The 19448-nt window shown below is 37.9% G+C and overlaps 1 long non-coding RNA gene across 1 annotated transcript in view; it reads right to left on the reverse strand.

Moving 5' to 3' along the window:
• Positions 1-632: 632 nt before the first annotated feature.
• The window catches only part of LOC126087218 (uncharacterized), a 34691-nt gene continuing 15875 nt past the window's right edge, over positions 633-19448 (reverse strand). The window contains exons 2-5 of the long non-coding RNA XR_007519688.1: positions 10317-10490; positions 9343-9437; positions 9005-9093; positions 633-1395 (exon numbers count right to left, since the gene is read on the reverse strand). This is a non-coding gene — a long non-coding RNA (uncharacterized LOC126087218). The remainder of the gene's footprint in view (positions 1396-9004; positions 9094-9342; positions 9438-10316; positions 10491-19448) is intronic.

A 19448-nucleotide genomic window follows, 5' to 3' on the forward strand; every position in this document is an offset into this window, starting at 1 on the left:
CGCTAAGTACCCAAGAGAAATGAAAACATACGTCCACGCAAAGACTGATTCCTGAATGTTCGCAGCAGCAGTATTCAACATAGCCAAAATTGGAAACAATCCAAATGTCTACCAACTGATGAATGGATAACAAAATACAATAAACTCATACAATGGAATACATTCCAGCAGTAAAAAGGACTGCTGCTGACACATGCTACAATATGGATAAACCTGAAACGTACTAAGGTAATACAAAAGACTACATATTGCGCACTTCCACTTCTGCGAAAGGTACAGAAAATGCAAACCTATGGAGAGAGAAGCAGATTAGTGGCTGCCTGGAGCTGGGGGTGGGAATAAGAATTGACTAGAAACGGTTATGAGGGATATTTTTGGGATGATAGAAATGTTCTAAAACTGGATTGTGGTGATAGCTTCGCAACTATGTAAATTTACTACAAATCATTAAATTGTTCACTTAACATTGGTGTGTTTTATGGTATGTAAATTGTACCAAAATAAAGCTGTTTTAAAAATCTTGTAGCCCCAGAATGTTTAATGTATCACTTAATGTTTTCCGGTGTTCAGTCTGATTCATATTCTTTCTGGGTAACTTGAATTGTTTGTTTTGTTTGATTTAATCTCTGGAATCTTTCCTCTACTTTTACTATAAAAAAATGTACAGTACTATTTTGTATTATTCAATATACTTATAAATGGTATCATCAAAATATATAACTTTGCAACCTACTTTTTTTGCTCCACATTGTGTTTTTGAGTTATCTGTGTGATATAGTAATTATAACCATCATACAATAATTTTTTATTTTTTTAATTATAAACCATGTTCCAAAGAATATTCTTGTTTGTGTTTCCTTAAGCAAGTGTAACAGTTTCTCCAAGGGACATGTCTATACGGATCTGCAACTTAACTAAATATTGACAGAATGTTCTCCAAACTCTTTGTTCCTGTTTACACTTCTATCAACAACGTATGATACTTCCCATTTCCTTATGCCCTACTTGCTATCTTTAGACTTTTCTATTTGGGAGGCAAAATACATTAGTGGAATGATATGAATGAAAATAATCCCTTTATCTTCAGGGTCCTGAAATTTTACAATGCCTTTAAATGCTGGCTTTTGCATTCGTTTTGTTGGGCCTTCAAGGGTCCCTTTAAACCTGTAGACGTGTCTTTCAATTCTGGGAAATTCTTTTCTAATGGCTCTTGACCATTTCCTCTTCTCTATTGTTTATAATCTCTCTCTCCAGGTCCATCTCGTATGGCTGTACAAGTTGTGAACAGCACAACCCACACAATCATAAATAGCTCACCTGCCTCTTGCTGGAATTCCTCTTAGATGAATATTGGATGCACTGAAATCGAACAGTTCATTGCATTGGGAAAATCTGCTGCAAAAAAAGTGTTAAAAAGCAAAGATGTCACTTTGAGGACACAGGTGTTTCTGACCCAAGCCATGATATTTTCAACTGCCTCAGATGCATGTGAAAGCCTGGCAACGAACAAAGAAGAATAAAGAATAATTGATACCTTTGAATTACGGTATTGGCGAAGAATATTGAATATACCATGGACTGCCAGAAGAACAAACAAATCTGTCTTGGAATAAATACAGCCAGAGTGCTCCCTAGAAGCCAGGATGGTGAGACTTCATTTCATGTACTTTGGACATGTTATCAGGAGGGACCAGACCCTGGAGAAGGACATTATGCTTGGTAGAGGTTCAGCAAAAAAAGAGGAAGAGCCTCAATGAGACGGATTGACACAGTGGCTGCAACAATGGGCTCAAACATAACGATTGTGAGGATGGTGCAGGACCTGGCAGTGTTTTGTTCTATTGTACACATTTCGGAACCAACTGAATGGCACCTAACGACAACAAGCTGGGAAGGGCTTTCAAACACATTTGAGAAAAACAGAGGGTCCAGAGCACAAGCTACATTTGGAAACTTACAAGTGGTTTAACGTTTCAGGAGCATGAAGTGTAACAAGATAATAATTCTAAGTTGGTCTCACAGCAGAATGCAAATTAGTGTGACATGGACCAGTACTGCCACAGAAGTTTTATAAACAAGGCTATAATCAAATGTGCAAAAGCACCTTGAAAATAGTACAGAAACCTAGGCATCTCCTTTTAAGTCAAACTCGCATTTCAGTTTCTTAAACTCTGGTTAGATCATCTCTCACCATCTTCAAACAAACTCCTTTGGTCAGGTCTCCTTCTTCTAGAAATGGAGTTTTCTCCTTCCCTTCTAAAATATGCTAAAACTAAAACCAACTTCTCATGTACCTACCTTTTTACCAGACATTCATGGGCATGTTTTTTTATAAAACTCTAAACAGCCATCTCTTTTACCATTTCCATCAGATCAATAGAATACAGAGTAGTTGAACAGATAACTTCATTCCATTGCAAGTTGAAAACTAGGAGTTATTCACACATTTCATCTTTGAATGCAAATTGAAGAGACATTTTAGTATTAAATCAGGGTCCCATCACTTAACTTAAAAAAAATCGGTTATGGAATTTAAGATTTTTTTGGCTCTAGTGTCATAGGCCTCATTTTTTTTTATTTCACGTTTCTGCCTTATTTACATATTCATGGAGGAATTTTTCTCCTGAATTTGTTCCAACATCATTGCTTAAATATAGAATCTCCTGGATGAGTAAGCACTTAACCAGGGTTTAACCTAAACAGCCCCACATGCCTTTTCACTTTTAACATTGAAGTTATGTAATTTATTATTCTATTTCCTTTCAAACCAAATAAAAAGGAGCACTTTAAACTAGAAAGTGTTTGTTTTTCATAAATACTTCTTATTAATAACCAGTGTTGTAATCATTTAAAAAAAAAAAGTCTTGCCTAGGCAAAATTTCTACCAGATAATCCATTTATTTAGCAGGAAAAAGCATCTGTTATCAGCATACTATTAGACATGGAGAAGCAAACAGAATAAGTATAGTCTCCATTCATCAAGAGCACATATTTTACTGAGGAGAAATACAGAGGCAACAGTCAAGTAACAATAGAAGGCTATCAATGATCAAATGCCAAAAGAGAATATGGTAAGTCAGTTTCCTCTACTTGCCTATCAAAAAAATCCCTGGAAGGGATTCCCAGACCCCCCCGCCGAGAGATTTATTGATTAGGTCTGGGGAGGAGCAATCTTAAGTCACAAGTGAGCCAGGTGGTGATTTTCATTAAGACAAAAGCAAAAGCCAATTGAGCTGGTGTGCTCAAGGACTGTGTCATGGAGAGAGTGAACAACTAGCTGAGTCTAATAGGAGAGAGAGGATTTAATTGGGTTGAGGAGGCTGAGAAGGTGGTGTGTATATTTGAAGAAAAGACTGCTAAATGATATGAACTAAAGCTTGGCATCAGGAGTACATTTTGAGTGTTTGGACTCAGTGGATGTTTGGCTGATGCAGGGGACCTCATTTTAGAAGCAGCAGGTGTTAAAAGGGAAATGAGACTTTATTCAGTTCATTTTTTTTTCTTTTTACTTTGTAAACAATGTCAAACCACAAGATGCAATGGTAATTGAGCTGAGGAAAGACAATGTGAAATCAGTTTTTTAGCAATACTAATCAACTGGTAGAATTTAGGATAGATAAATACACGGAGAAAGTCAGGAGACAAGCCCATTCCTTCATTCACTCACTTAGCAAGCGCTTACTGAGCACTCAAATGATGTTAAATGCCCCGGGCTAAGTAGGATGAATACAGAGCCGTAAGTACCAAAGGTCAGAAGATATGTAACACCAATTCTGTAAGTTGTATATGTCTCCTCTTTTTTGTTAGCTAACATTTCTTCTTGTGGCCTGACTTAATTTAGCACTCTTCTAATAGCTCTCAGTTCTGTATTTATGCTAATTTGCCTAGCTATTTGGAGTCACTTGGTTTGCAATTCAAATGTTCTATTAATTGTTAGAAAACTACTCTGTAAGTGAGATGAAAAACAATTTTTGTTGCATCTAAAATATACTTAAAAGATTCCGAGTGGAAAAAAAAAAAGATTAAAGCCGTATTGCAACTAGATTGACAGGTAGCCAGATCATAAAATAGAGAGTTCAGGCAGTTGGTTTAATGCTACAACAGAGAGGAATCAATCAGGATGCAAAACAGTGAATGTTGACAGAGATTTAAGCTTAGAGTATGGTGAATCACAACCTGATTGGAGCCTTGGTCCTTGACGTAGTGCTTGGTAGATGCCATACATTTCACTGCAGAGCTTTTGAACTCTGAGTAAGAGGATGTACACCCAGACGCGAAATTATTACTGGTGTTATTAGTTATAATGGGCATCGGTATCACACACTCCAACTGTAAGAACTAGAAAACTTCTCTATTTTCTTAAAATCAATTTAAATCTCTTTCTGAGAACCCCCTCCCACCAAATGATGAGAAATTCAATCTGAATTGTCATGAGTGCTTACATGTCAGAAAACAATAAAGTCATATATACAACAGAGGTTATAAACTGGTGTCTATCGGACTGGATTTAGCTCATTGATGTGTTTTATTGGCCCACAAAATATACATTATAAATAAATAGAATTTATTAACTACTAAAAAGTTTCTAGGTAGTTGCCAGAATTAATATGGGAGGCTTTCACGTTACACTTGTATTTTTGGCTTCTATTAAAAAATCAGATGGTCTGAGAATATTTGGTTTACATGAATTCTTGGTAACAATTGGCTGGAACCAAATAGCATCTGTCTTTTTTGGAAGGGATATTTTCTCCTAGCTTGCTGGAGTCCCCAACCTTGTTTCTGATCTTAAAATTAACTGCTTCAGTCATTTTGTTATTTTGTTTCAGTTTTGTGCCTGGCCCTTGTAGGCATTTGATTTTTGCCACCCTAGGTTGTGTGTGTGTGTGGTAAAATATGTACAACAACAATAACAAAATTACAATTTTAACCATTTTTAGTGTACAATTCAATTTCATTAATTACACTCATGTTGTACAATCATCACCACCAACTATTTACAAAACTTTTTCATTAGCTCAAACAGAAATTCAGTATTCATTGAGCAATAACCCTCCCCCCACCCCCGCTGCAGACCCTGGTAACCACTAATCGACCTGTGTCTCTATGCATTTTGCTATTCTAGCTATTTCATATAAGCGGGATCATGCAATATTTATTCTTTTGCAACTTACTTATTCCACTCAGCATGTTTTCAAGGTTCATCCATGTTGCAGCATGTACTAGGGCTTCATTTCTCTTTATGGTATAATATTCTATGGTGTATATCCCATATTTTGTTTATCTGCTCATCTGCTGATGGACAACTGGGTTGTTTTCAGCTTCTGGCTGCAGTGGACACTGGTGCTCAAGTATCTGTTTAGCTCACTGAGTGTTGACAGAACAATGTTGTGAAGAGTGCTAGATAACCCAATAGGCCAAGTAAGCATGTATTTAAGGTACTCTCAAAACAGATGCATCAAAACCTGGGAATTTTAAAATACGAGGATTTCTAACAATTTAGAGTTTTTTGTTTAACTAAATGGGGAGGGGTCACGCAGAGCACAACAATATTTTTTCAAAGCTAGGGTCTGTGAAGACCATTATTTGAGACTTGTCTTAGTTACCTAGTGCTGCTGTAACAGAAGTACCAATTCAGAGCACCAGCTCTAGGGGAAGGCTTTCTCTCTCTGTCAGATCTGGAGGAAGGGCCTTGTCTCTTCAGCTTCTATTTCCTGGTTCCTTGGCAATCTCCATGTGGCTTGGCATCCATTTTCCCCCATCTCTGGTTGCTCCCTTGCTTGTTTAATCTCTTTTATATCTCAAAAGAGATTGACTCAAGACACACCCTAGACTAATTCTATCTCATACATAACAAAGACAACCCATTCCCAAATGGGATTACAACCATAGGCATAGAGGTTAGAATTTACAACACATATTTTGGTGAGACACAATTCAATTCATAACAAGACTCAAGAAATCTTTTCCTACCCCAAATTATTAACTATGTCAAGATTCAGAAATTACAGTGTCTACAGTTGAAATTTTTTTTTTGTACAGTTGAAATTACTTGGAGTCCTTTGCCAGAGATCACAAATAAAATTAGTGAGTGAACTCACATTTTCTACGGTAAGAGTATAAAAATACTCAAGTGCTGATGAGGGAAGGGCTGTGCTTTTGTTGCTCCCAATTTTCCTTTTCATTAATTGGGGTCAAAGTGGAACGCATACGAAACACACAAGGCTACCCCAAATCCCTTTGATCTTAGTCCATTGTCATTATTTTTTCCTCATATTACAGTAAGACTTAGAGCTGATTTTATTTCATGGCTAGACAAGACAGACTCAAAGGCTCAATGAGTAGTGATAGGTGAAATAAGGTAAAATGCACAAAAACATAAAAATTAGAATTCATTATAAAACAAAGGAGATATTAAATTATTCTCAAAAGAAGATCAGATAATATTAAACAGTAATTTGAAAATTATCTGAATATCAGATTTATATTAGAATAAGAAGTCCCTCGGTGGCGCAAATGCTTAAGCACTCGACTAGTAGCCAAAAGATTGGTGGTTCAAACCTACCCAGAAGTACCTAGGGAGACAGATCCAGCAAACTGTTTCCAAAAGGTCACAGCCTTGAAAATCCTATTGAGCACAGTTTTACTCTGCACGCGTGGGGTCACCATGAGTCGGAATCAATTCTACAGCAACTAACAGCAACAAATATTAGAACGAGAAAACAATGGGGAAGGAAGGAGGGAAGCGAAAATAGCACATGTCCTAAAACTGTTTGCAAAAAATGAGAGGGATTAAAAAGATTTTGTTTCACTACTGATGCTGACCATTATAGAAGTATAGGATAAAGACTGCTTTTGAGAAAACAAATGGTCAACACAAATAAATTTCAAAACGTAGTTCAGTAATAGGAAAAAAAAAAAAAAAAAACCAAACCCAGTGCCGTCGAGTCGATTCCAACTCATAGCAACTCTATAGGACAGAGTAGAGCTACCCTACAGAGTTTCCAAGGAGCGCCTGGCGGATCTGAACTGCCGACCTGTTGGTTAGCAGCCGTAGCATTTAACCACTATGCCACCAAGGTTTCCAGTTCAATAACAGGTTCCAATAATAACTGTTACCAAAAATTGATTATGAGCCATTTGCCAAGCACTGTACAAAGCTCTTTACCAGCATTATCCCTTTTCAGCCCTTACGATTATTTTATGAAATAGGGAGTATCATTGTCCCATTTTTACAAATGAGGAAAATTCAGCTAAAAGAGTACGTGATGCATATCCAAGTTGATAACAACAAATCAGTTATAGAACAGGAATTAGAAACCAGACCTCCTTGATTCCAGAGCATGAAATGTTAATAATTATAGCCTCCCAAAACATTAGAGAAAGAGCAAAGAAAACACAGCTCCTACGTAAAATTGCAGGAAACAACAGGATGACAAAAGGAAGACAAATCATGTCTTTTAATCAATATCTTTGGGTAAAATTCCTGTGTTAAAAAAGATTGTTATATTAGACCCCGAGGCAAATTCTAACTGTATGATGATTATTAATAAAGACATGAAATGAAATGATGCAAAATGATTAAAACCAAAGGATAAGGAAAAAATGTTAGTCCAGTGCAAAGATAAGAGTTGGCATTATGTTAATACCTGACAACGTGCTCTCAAAGTAGAGGCATCAAAAAATGACAATAGAAATTAATCTAGTGTTAAATTATATTTATTTAATAAGTTACATTGTTAACTGTGGAGCCCTGGTGGCACAGTGGTTAAGAGCTCCAGCTGCTAACCAAAAGGTCAGCAGTTCGAATCCACCAGCCAATCCTTGGAAACTCTATGGGGCAGTTCTACCTTGTCTTATAGAGTTGCTATGAGTCAGGATCGGCTTGACGGCAATGGGTTTGGTTTGGTTTGGTATTATTAACTGTAGTCTTCAAATAAAAAAGAATTTTAAAAAATTTTACACCAATAAGGGCATATTTCATAAGAAATTAAACTTCCATGAACCTTTATGAATAGCACTGAACTAGAATATACACAGCAAAATGGTTAGAAATACCTGCAAAGACTGGCACATGCCACACATGGGGCAATTTAACAAATTCTCCCATCTCAACGTCTGACGGGTAAAAAACAACAAGGGTAAACCAAAGGAAAAAAAAACCACAGTTGTTGACTCTGACTCATGGCAACCTCATGTGTTAAAGGGGGTTTTAAAGAAGTATATAGATGAATTTAAAAGAGACAGTACTCTACAACACCTACTTTTAAACATCTTTGGATAACTTAAAAATCTTCTATATTAGGCCATAAAGAGACTCTCATTATATAGACCAGGCTTCCATTTCCAGAAAAGATGACAAACTAATGCAGGCCACTAGCTCATTTTCCCAAACCCAATCCAAAAGATGCCTGGGAAGGAAGAAGAATTATATGAATCTGAAAAACTAAAGGAAAAGTGTGAGGAATCCTTAGGGAGGAAGAAAGCAGTTGTGATACAGTTTGAGATAAAGCAGGCTGAGAGCCAGGGTCATGGAGGAGTGCAGAGAATAATTCCCGGGAGAGTTTGACTTGAACTCTTTTCTCTCTCTCCTCCCCATTGCCCTAGAACCTCACCTGCCCCATCATCACTTTTCAAGGCAAGGAAAGAGCAGAGGATGGCTGTACTGGCCAGGCAGGTTGGGTAAGATCACAGTGGGGTCCAGTAGCTGAGGGGAAAAGATCCAAAGCAGCGCTGGTCGACTTCTGGCCTTGAGCTTCCGCCTTTCCACCCTATCGGGAGCTAGTGCTCTCATACACTTATGGTGTACAGGATTATGATCCAGGGAGAAATGCCCTTGAAAAGCACAGTGTGCCTGGTTAGAGATTAAAGGAGAATTCCTGAGGACATGCTTTCATGAAGGTGAGAAGCGGAGGGAAGCGGGGCAGGAGGGGTAGTCAAGCATAGACTGTGGCACCAGGGACTCTCCAACCTGAGATATATTCACACACACACCCCTTAAACTTACCCAGAGGGACAGGAAGTAGCATTATGCTGCTTACTCATTACTTTGGACCACATTCGCAATCACAATTGCTGGTGTCCTCAGGACTGTATCTAAACACAAGGAGAGAGGAGCACAAGAACAATGAAAGAAAGATAACAACTACTTAGAGCAGAGTAAATAGAATATGTAGATCACTGTTTTAAAATAAGCCTATCTTCAAGAGAGAATGAAAGATTTTAGCAACGTGAAGCAAGAATAGTCTTAAAGAAGAACCAATTAGGAATATAGGATATGAAACATAACAGTTGAAATAAGGAACTTAACATGGAACATTGAGTCACAAAATGCTTTCCACTCACCTCACCTGGCCCAGGACTGAGGAGTTTCATGGGATGTAGGACTTTCAGGATGAAAAGAAGAAAGTCCTGGGCAAACTGGGACTTAGTCACCTTATCTAGAAGATAAGAAATCTTATTGAAGACACCAGGAAAAAATAAAAGTTAGAAACTTAAAAAAAAAAAAAATACCAGTTATGAAAGTTAGAAATAAAACTGTCAACACTCACGCACTCACGTAGTGGAGATCCAGAAGGAGGGAACATTTAGAGAAGTAATAACTGAGAAATTTTCCAGAATTAAAGAAAGTTAAAGATCTAAGATAGGAAGGGTTTTAAACTGTGAAACAGGATGACATGTTTATTTTAAGCACCAAAACAAAGAGAAAACTATAAAAGCATCCAGAATGAGAGCAAAACACCTACAAAGAATGACATCAGATTATTATCAAACTTCTCAAACTTTCCTTGGATACAGAAAAGATAATGGATAAATATTTTCAAAGTACTAAAAGACACACATTAATGAAGAATTTTGTATGCAATTAACTGCCATGGATATGTATGCAATAAAGATACACTCAGGTATACAAGGCCTCAGAAACTCTGTCACACAAAGATCTCTGAAAGCACTCTTGGAGGAAGTATTTCAGTAAATACAAGAGAAAAATACGAGACAATGCCATAAAATATATGGGAGGACTGTATTTTTACGCAAATTAGGTGTGCCTCCTGCCTTCATTTGCCAGCAGTGCCCTCCTCCCCCACCATTTCTCCACCCCAGAGGCCCCACCAAGTCAATCCTCTTCCACAAGTTGCTGTAAAAAAAAAAAAAAAAAAAAAATGAGCATAGCGCCATTAGAAAGTAGACAGTATGGCCAGCAAACAAACACAGAGGGCATGGGTTATTTGTGTAAAAATAAGTCACAAGTGAAAAATAACTTAGTAACAAAAATTCTGTGGCCTAAATGAGAGAGGAACAAAAAACTATATCCATACCAAAACCAAACCTTGTGCCGTTGAGTTGATTCCAGCTCATAACAACCCTACAGGAGAGAGAACTTCCACATAGTGTTTCCAAGGAGCTCCTGGCGGATTCGAACTGCCGACTCTTTGGTTAGCAGCCATAGCACTTAACCTCTACGCCATCAGGGTTTCCATATCCATGATAACCTAGAAGAAAATCAGAGCAAGTCCACGAGAGCCAAAATATGACCTTGATTATATCCCACCTGAATTTAGAGACCATCTGAAGAATAGATTTGACACACTGAATACTAGTGACCGAAGACCAGACGAGTTGTGGAATGACATCAAGGACATCATCCATAAAGAAAGCAAGAGGTCATTGAAAACACAAGAAAGAAAGAAAGAAAAGACCAAGATAGATGTCAGAGGAGACTCTGAAACTTGCTCTTGAAAGTCGAGCAGCTAAAGCAAAAGGAAGAATTGATGAAGTGAAAGAACTGAACAGAAGATTTCAAAGGGCGGCTCAAGAAGACAAAGTCAAGTATTATAATGACATGTGCAAAGAGCTGGAGGTGGAAAACCAAAAGGGAAGAACACGCTCAGCGTTTCTCAAGCTGAAAGAACTGAAGAAAAAATTCAAGCCCCGAGTTCCAATAGTGAAGGATTCCATGCGGGAAATATTAAATGACGCAGGAAGCATCAAAAGAAGATGGAAGGAATACACAGAATCATTATACCAAAAAGAATGTTGATATTCAACCATTTCAAGAGGTGGCATATGATCAGGAACCGATGGTACTGAAGGAAGAAGTCCAAGCTGCTCTGAAGGCATTGGCGAAAAACAAGGCTCCAGGAATTGATGGAATTTCAATTGAGGTGTTTCAACAAACAGATGAAGCGCTGGAGGTGCTCATTCGTCTATGCCAGAAAATATGGAAGACAGCTTCCTGGCCAACTGACTGGAAGACATCCATATTTATGCCCATTCCCAAGAAAGGTGATCCAACCGAATGCGGAAATTATAGAACAATATCATTAATAACACACGCAAGCAAAATTTTGCTGAAGATCATTCAAAAACGGCTGTAGCACTGTATCGACAGGGAACTCCCAGAAATTCAGGACGTGGAACCAGGAATATCATTGGTAATGTCAGATGGATCCTGGCTGAAGGCAGAGAATACCAGAAGGATATTTACCTGTGTTTTATTGACTATGCAAAGACATCTGACTGTGTAGATCATAACAAATTATGGATAACATTGTGAAGAATGGGAATTCCAGAACATTTAATTGTGTTCATGAGGAACCTTTACAGAGATCAAGAGGCAGTTGTTCAGACAGAACAAGGGGATGCTGATTGGTTTAAAGTCAGGAAAGGTGTGGGTCAGGATTGTATTCTTTCATCATACCTATTTAATCTGTACGATGAGCAAATAATACGAGGAGGTGGACTATACAAAGAAGAATGGAGCATCAGGATTGGAGGAAGACTCATTAATGAACTGTGTTATGAAGATGACACAACCTTGCTTGGTGAAAGTGAAAAGGACTTGAAGCACTTACTAATGAAGATCAAAGACCACAGCCTTCAGTATGGATTGCACCTCAACATAAAGAAAAGAAAAATCCTCACAACCGGACTAATGAGCAACATCATGATAAACGGAGAAAAGATTGAAATTGTCAAGGATTTCATTTTACTTGGATCCACAATCAACAGCCATGGAAGCAGCAGTCAAGAAATCAAAAGACGCATTGCATTGGGTAAATCTGCTGCAAAGGACCTCTTCAAAGTGCTGAAGAGCAAAGATGTCACCTTGAAGACTAAGGTGCGCCTGACCCAAGCCATGGTATTTGCAATCACATCATATGCATGTGAAAGCTGGACAATGAATAAGGAAGACCGAAGAAGAATTGATGCCTTTGAATTGTGGTGTTGGAGAATACTGAATATGCCAGGGACTGCCAAAAGAACGAACAGAGCTGTCTTGGAAGAAGTACAACCAGAATGCTCCTTAGAAGCAAGGATGGCAAGACTGCATCTTACATGTTGTCAGGAGGGATCAGGCCCTGGAGAAGGACTTCATGCTTGGCAGAGTACAGGGTCAGCGGAAAAGAGGAAGACCCTCGAGGAGGTGGATTGACACAGTGGCTGCAACAATGAGCTCAAGCATAACAATTGTAAGGATGGCTTAGGACTGGGCAGTGTTTCCTTCTGTTGTGCATAGGGTCGCTATGAGTCAGAACCAACTGGACGGCACCTAACAACAACAGTTCTAGATTATCAAAATAGTGACGGCAGGAGGTGGGGTGAGGTAGGAGGAATCGGGATGGTGAGAGAGATGAAAGCATGCCAGAGGACAGTGACGTTGGTAAGTTTAAAGAACTAATTAAGATAAATAAACAAGTATTGCTCTAAATAATTTAGTGGCATCCACTTGAAAAATAAAATTAGAATATCATAATATCTTTTGATCTGGCGTGCACACACACACACACAAACCAGATTGATTTACTGAAAGGCAGAAAAAGGAAATTAATAGAAAATATGAAATAAGATGGTAAAAGCCCTAATATGTTATTACATTTAATTAAATGCAAATGAGCCAAAAACACAAATTCAAAGATTCCTAAAGTTGGCTAAAAAAAGTAAAATACAACAAAGTGTCCACAAGAAAAAAGTATGCAGAAAATTTCAGAATAAAAGGATGGAAATAGATACATTAGACAATAATAAAATAAAATAAAGCCAGAAGACTAATTTCAATAAAACAAAATATATTTTCTCTTTGAATTCTATAGGAAAAGGGAGCATTAAGAGTAACAATATATGAAGTTACAATTTCTAATGCCTTCTAGAGGTATAAAGTGATAACTGGTAGAACTACAGAGATAAATGAATTGACAAATATAGTTGGAGATTTTAACAGACCCTCTCAGAAATTTATTAATAACCCATACAAAAAATAAAGATATAGATGGGTTTAAGTAACATGATTAATAAATTCAATTAAAAAGCTACATAATCAACAAACAAAATTACAGATTATTTTGAAGTCTACATGGAACTTGAATACAAATTTACCAGAAACATCCTCAGCATATTTTGCTTACATATCACTGCTCAGAACTTTGTCTAATAGCCACTCCTAGCTGCAAAAAGCTTGTAGACAAATATTTAGATTTACCAGCCTCTATTGGAACCCTGGTGGTACAATGGTTAAAGTCCACCAGCAGCTCCTTGGTAAATCCACCAGCAGCTCCTTGGTAAATCCTATGAGGTAGTTCTACTCTGTCCTGTGGGGTCTCTATGAGTCCAAATCCTCTTGATGGCAAGTTTTTCAGTTTTTGTTGGAGAGGCAGGCAAGGCAGAAGGACATTAGGATAGTCATGGTCAGCCAACCTTCAATGTCACCCACATCCTAGATATATCATTGTTCTCCCCTTATGCTTATGTCATAAAGAGTAACTGGATATAAAACTTCAAGTCTCAAATGTTCACACTCATACTTTTGAAGGCATTGCCTTTTAACATCCAATACATCTAAGAGAAGTTTTACACTAGTCTCTTACAAGTTCCTTTGTAGATGTCCAAATGTTTATTCTCTGGAAGGTTTTAGGATCTTATGTTTATACTTTTCTTCTGCAACTATATGTGAATGTGTCTGGGAGTAGATTGTTTTTACATTCATCCTACTCAGCGAGCCCTTTTGATCTGAAGATTTGAATCCTTTTTCAGGCCTAGAAATTTTTCTTCTATTATTTCTTTCACAATATTTTTTCATTTTCCCCATTTTCTCTCTGGGACTCTAATTAGTTGCATATGTTGGCTGTTCTGGTTAGTCTTTGTCTCCTGTTTTCTTTTTTTTTACAGTTTTGGGCTCTCTCTTTTTCTTCCATGTGTATGGCCTTTATACTCAAAATGTGTTCATGGACCAACAGCACTGACATCACCTGTGACTTTGTTAAAATGCATAACTTCAAGCTTCATCTGGAACCTAGTGAAGTAGAATCATTTTTCATCAAGATTCTTAGGTCATTCTCATACACATCAAGGTTTCGAGAGGTACTGTTAGATGTTTTTCAACTTTATCTTCCAGTACTACTGAAAATTTTTTGGTTGTGCCACTCATATTTTTAGTTCCTAGTAGCTCTTCCTTATAATTTTTGTTAAAAGTATTTTGTTTTATGTACATAATATTCTCTTGAGACTGTATTAGTTTTATTTTTCTTTAAACCTCTCTTCTGTTTCTTGAATTGTTTATTTCCTTGGATTATTTGTTTTTCTTGTATATTTTGCTTTAGTTCTTTCATGTTGCTAGTTTTTTTTATATACATACATTTGTTGATTCTTGATATTTCCTTCATATTTAAGAATAAAAGACTTGATGGATTATTTCATATGGCTAGTATAGGTTTCTCCTTCTACAACATAAGTATGGCTGCTTCCTGATAAGCGTCTATCCCTAAATGGGAAGTCTTTGTATCTTAGTAAGGAGTGCTGGTGGTACAGTGGTTAGACATCAGCTGTTAACCAGAAGGATGACAGTTTGAACCCACCGGCCGCACCACTGGAGAAAGATGTGGCCGTCTGCTCCCACAAAGATGATAGCCTTGGAAATGTATGGGGTAGTTCTACTCTGTCCTGTAGAGTCACTATGAGTTGGAGTGGACTCGAAGGCAACAGGTTTTATGGGTTGGAAGGGCCTGTTAACTGGTATGCTGTATTTTGTGATCAGCAATCAAGGAGCCAAACTCAGTATCCACATTAGAAATTCTGTGTCTTCAAACTGTTTATCTTCTTTCAGAATCAGCTTTTTTTATTCTTCCTTTTTCTTGATGCAGCCTCTCTTCCAGGTGAGGAAGGAGAGTCAGGAGTAGAGGAGCACAGCTGTTGTGTATTTTCAGCCCCACGTTTCACTCCCACTCTGTTTTGTTTGTATGCTCCGGCTGATCTCCCAAATATACTGCTACCCTATCGTTTTTTGTTTTTCTATCGTACTGATGGCTGATCTTCATCTCCCCCATCAGCACACTTCTGTGCAACTTTACCTTCTAGAATTTATTTTTGAAGTTTTATTGCATGCTGATAAATCCCTTATCTTCACTCCTACAGTGTTTATGTAACTTTGCACATTTCCATAACGCCATTTCAGTGAGGTCTCAGAACGGACGCAAGGCAAATGCATATGCTCAGTCCATTACACTGAACCAGAGGCATGTAAGGCATTTTTGCAGAGCAGTGGTTAAGCACTCAGCTGCTAACAGAAAAGTCAGCGGTCCGGACCCACCATCTGCTCTGTGGGAGGAATATGTGGCAGTCTGCTTGCCTAAAGATTACAGCCTTGGAAATCCTACGGGACAGCTCTACTCTGTCCTACAGGGTCCCTATGAGTTTTAATCAACTCCATGGCAATGAGTTTTTTGGGGGTTACATTTAAATTATAAAGGGGCGGTCTTTAAATACAGGCTTGATGCTATGACACCCACCATGGAGTCCGACTTAAAGGTGGTTTGTGAGAGAAATAGTATAGTATTTAGAAGAATGTATCAGCATTGTACGATGCTCTTATAGTCGAGATGATGTAATGTGAGTGAAGCTGTACTCAATGGGATAATCATGAAAGACTGAAACAGTGCTGTTTGATGTCAAGCTGGGTGAAGATTTCATAAGTGAACTACAGTCCTTAATTATTGTACTTTTTTGTAGCAACTGATACAACGACATTGAGAGCATGCTGATTAAATCCTTAGGTAAGGTGAAACTAGAAGGATAATATATTCGACAGAATTAGGATCAAAAAAGGTGGTAAGTTGGAAAAACGAGCTAAATTGAAGAAAAAAAGTGTTAAATATAGATAACCGTAAGGTCCCAAATGGATTGCGTTCACATGTTAACCTAAAGGTTGACAGTTCAAACCCACCCAGTGGTACTGCAAAAGAAAAGGCCTGGCAATCCGCTTTCGTTAAGATTACAGTCAAGAAAACCCTATGGAGCCGTTCTAATGCATGCGGTCACTATGAGTAGGAATTGACTGGACGGCAGAAAACAACAAAAAACAACAACAACCGAAACTGGCCCAAGAAACCACCAAACACAAGTACAGCATAAGAGCAGCAAATGTAGTATGACAGGGGTACTAAAATCAGCAAATGGGATTTTAAATTATCCAATCAGAAGTACAATAGAGGCCTTAATGGGCTTGGCCCTCGCTGAGTTAGTCAGACCTTTTCTGTAGGACTGTATTCAGTTCTGGGAGTCAACATTTAGGAAGAAAATTGCATTTGGAGCAGTGGATGAGAAGTTAAGCCAACACAGTGAGGCTCTGTAATACAGAACCCACAGAAATGGGTGAAATTTATACGGAAGCAAACTTTGGATCAGTTTGAGATAGAGTTTAATAGCAAACAGAGCTGAAATAAATTAGATTCCTTGAGATGTAGTGACTTCCCATCACAGATGCCACAAAAGCAGAAGCTGAACGATCACTTGCCAAAATTCACATAGCATGGCCTTATGCTTAGATTCTTCTCGGTTCTGATTTTATGAAATACGAGTAGAGGGAAAGAAAATACAGGTTTGATGCTTTATCAGGTTATAAGTCAAAAAGTATCACCTTAGTTTTTTTTGACAATTAATCAGTACTCTACAAATCATGGCCTCATTTTCAGCAATATTCTCTATGATATGTCCTGTAGCCTATCATTTTACTTCTGATGTCCCTTGCAGAGACAGAAAATAAAAAGATGACTAATTTTTGTTTTTTTTTTACAATAGTATTCAACAGCTGAAAGAAAAAAATTACTAGGGTTTATAATGTATGTAAAAGGGAAGTAGCTGAGAACAATAACACAAAGAACAAGAGGGCGGATAGAAGTGTACTATACTAGTGGTCTTACTTTATACATGAAATGATGTATTATTTGAAGGTAGACTATGACAAGTTGAAGAGGCATATTTTTCTTAATACACTTTATTTTTTAGAGCAGTTTTGGGTTTACAGATAAATTGCACAGAAAGTAGAGAGTTCCCACAGACCCTTTCTCCCCCTTATACACTGTTTCTGTTATTATTACCATCTCCCACTAGTGTGGTACATTTGTTACAATCGATGGACCAATAGTGATACATTATTATATAACTGAAGCCCATCATTTACATTAGGGTTCACTCTTTGTGTTATACAGTTTTGTGGGTTTTGACAAATATGTAATGCCATGTATTTATTACTACAGTATCATGCATACTAGTTTTACCAACCTTAAAATGTCCTGTACTTCACTTACTCATCCCTCCTCCCTTTCCTCTGAATTCTGGTAACCATTCATCTTCTTCTGTCTCTATAGTTTTGCCTTTTCCAGATTGTCATATGGTTGCAATCACATAGTTTGTAGCTTTTTCAGGCTGGCTTCTTTCACTGAGCAATATGCATTTAAGGTTCCTCATGTCTTCTTGTAACTTGATAGCTCATTTTTTAAAAATCTCTGAATAATATTCCACTGTATGGATGTATCACAGTTTGTTTATCCATTCCCTTACTGAAAGACATATTGGTTAGTTACAATTTTTGGCAGTTATGAATAAAGCTGCTATAAACATTTGTTTGCATGCTTTTGTAAGGGCAAGAAATCAAAGAGAGACATCATTACAGGTTCCGCAGCTATTAAAATGAAAAAATTATAGAACAATATCATTAATAGCACACACAAGCAAAATTCTGCTGAAGATCATTCAAAAATGGCTGCAGCAGTATATCAACAGGGAACTGCCAGAAATTCAGGCCGGTTTCAGATGAGGATGTGAACCAGGGATATCATTGCTGATGTCAGATGGATCCTGGCTGAAAGCAGAGAATACCAGAAGGATGTTTACCTGTGTTTTATTGACTATCCAAAGGCATTCGACTGTGTGGATCATAACAAACTATGGATAACACTGCGAAGAATGGGAATTCCAGAACACTTAATTGTGCTCATGAGGAACCTTTACATAGATCAAGAGGCAGTTGTTCAGACAGAACAAGGGGATACTGATTGGTTTAAAGTCAGGAAAGGTGTGGGTCAGGGTTGTATTCTTTCACCATACCTATTCAATCTGTATGCTGAGCAAATAATCCGAGAAGCTGGACTATATGAAGAAGAACTGGGCATCAGGATTGGAGGAAGACTCATTAGCAACCTGCATTATGCAGATGACACAACCTTGCTTGCTGAAAGTGAAGAGGGCTTGAAGCACTTCCTAACGAAGATCAAAGACCACAGCTTTCAGTATGGATTGCACCTCAACATAAAGAAAACAGAAATCCTCACAACTGGACCAATGAGCAATGTCATGATAAACAGAGAAAGGACTGAAGTTGACAAGCATTTCATTTTACTTGGATCCACAATCAACAGCCATGGAAGCAGCAGTCAAGAAATCAAAAGATGCATTGCGTTGGGTAAATCTGCTGCAAAGGACCTCTTTAAAGTGTTGAAGAGCAAAGATGTCACCTTGAAGACTAAGGTGCGCCTGACCCAAGCCATGGTATTTCCAATTGCATCATATGCATGTGAAAGCTGGACAGTGAATAAGGAAGACCGAAGAAGACTTGACACCTTTGAATTGTGGTGTTGGCAAAGAATATTGAATATACCAGGGACTGCCAGAAGAACGAACAGACCTGTCTTGGAAGAAGTATAACCAGAATACTCCTTAGAAGCAAGGATGGCGAGACTGCATCTTACATACTTTGGACATGTTGTCAGGAGGGATCAGTCCCTGGAGAAGGACATTATGCTTGGCAGAGTACAGGGTCAGCAGAAAAGAGGAAGGTCCTCAACGAGGTAGATTGACACAGTGACTGCAACAATGAGCTTAAGCATAACAACAATTTTAAGGATGGCTCAGGACCGGGCAGTGTTTCGTTCTGTTGTGCGTAGGGTTGCTATGATTTGGAACCGACTCGATGGCACCTAACAACAACAACAAGGGGATATTAAAACAAATTTGTGCCAGTAATTTTGACAATTTAGGTGAAACGTCAACTTCCTAGAAGAATCAAATTATAAAAACAGACACCAGAAACTTAAAAATCTGAACAGCCATATACATTAAAAGGAAATTGAATTTGTAATTAAAAACCTTCATACAAAAGTTGCTTTGCTGGTGAATTCTAT

This window comes from Elephas maximus, chromosome 1, assembly GCF_024166365.1.
Source record: "Elephas maximus indicus isolate mEleMax1 chromosome 1, mEleMax1 primary haplotype, whole genome shotgun sequence".
Lineage (NCBI taxonomy): Eukaryota > Metazoa > Chordata > Mammalia > Proboscidea > Elephantidae > Elephas > Elephas maximus.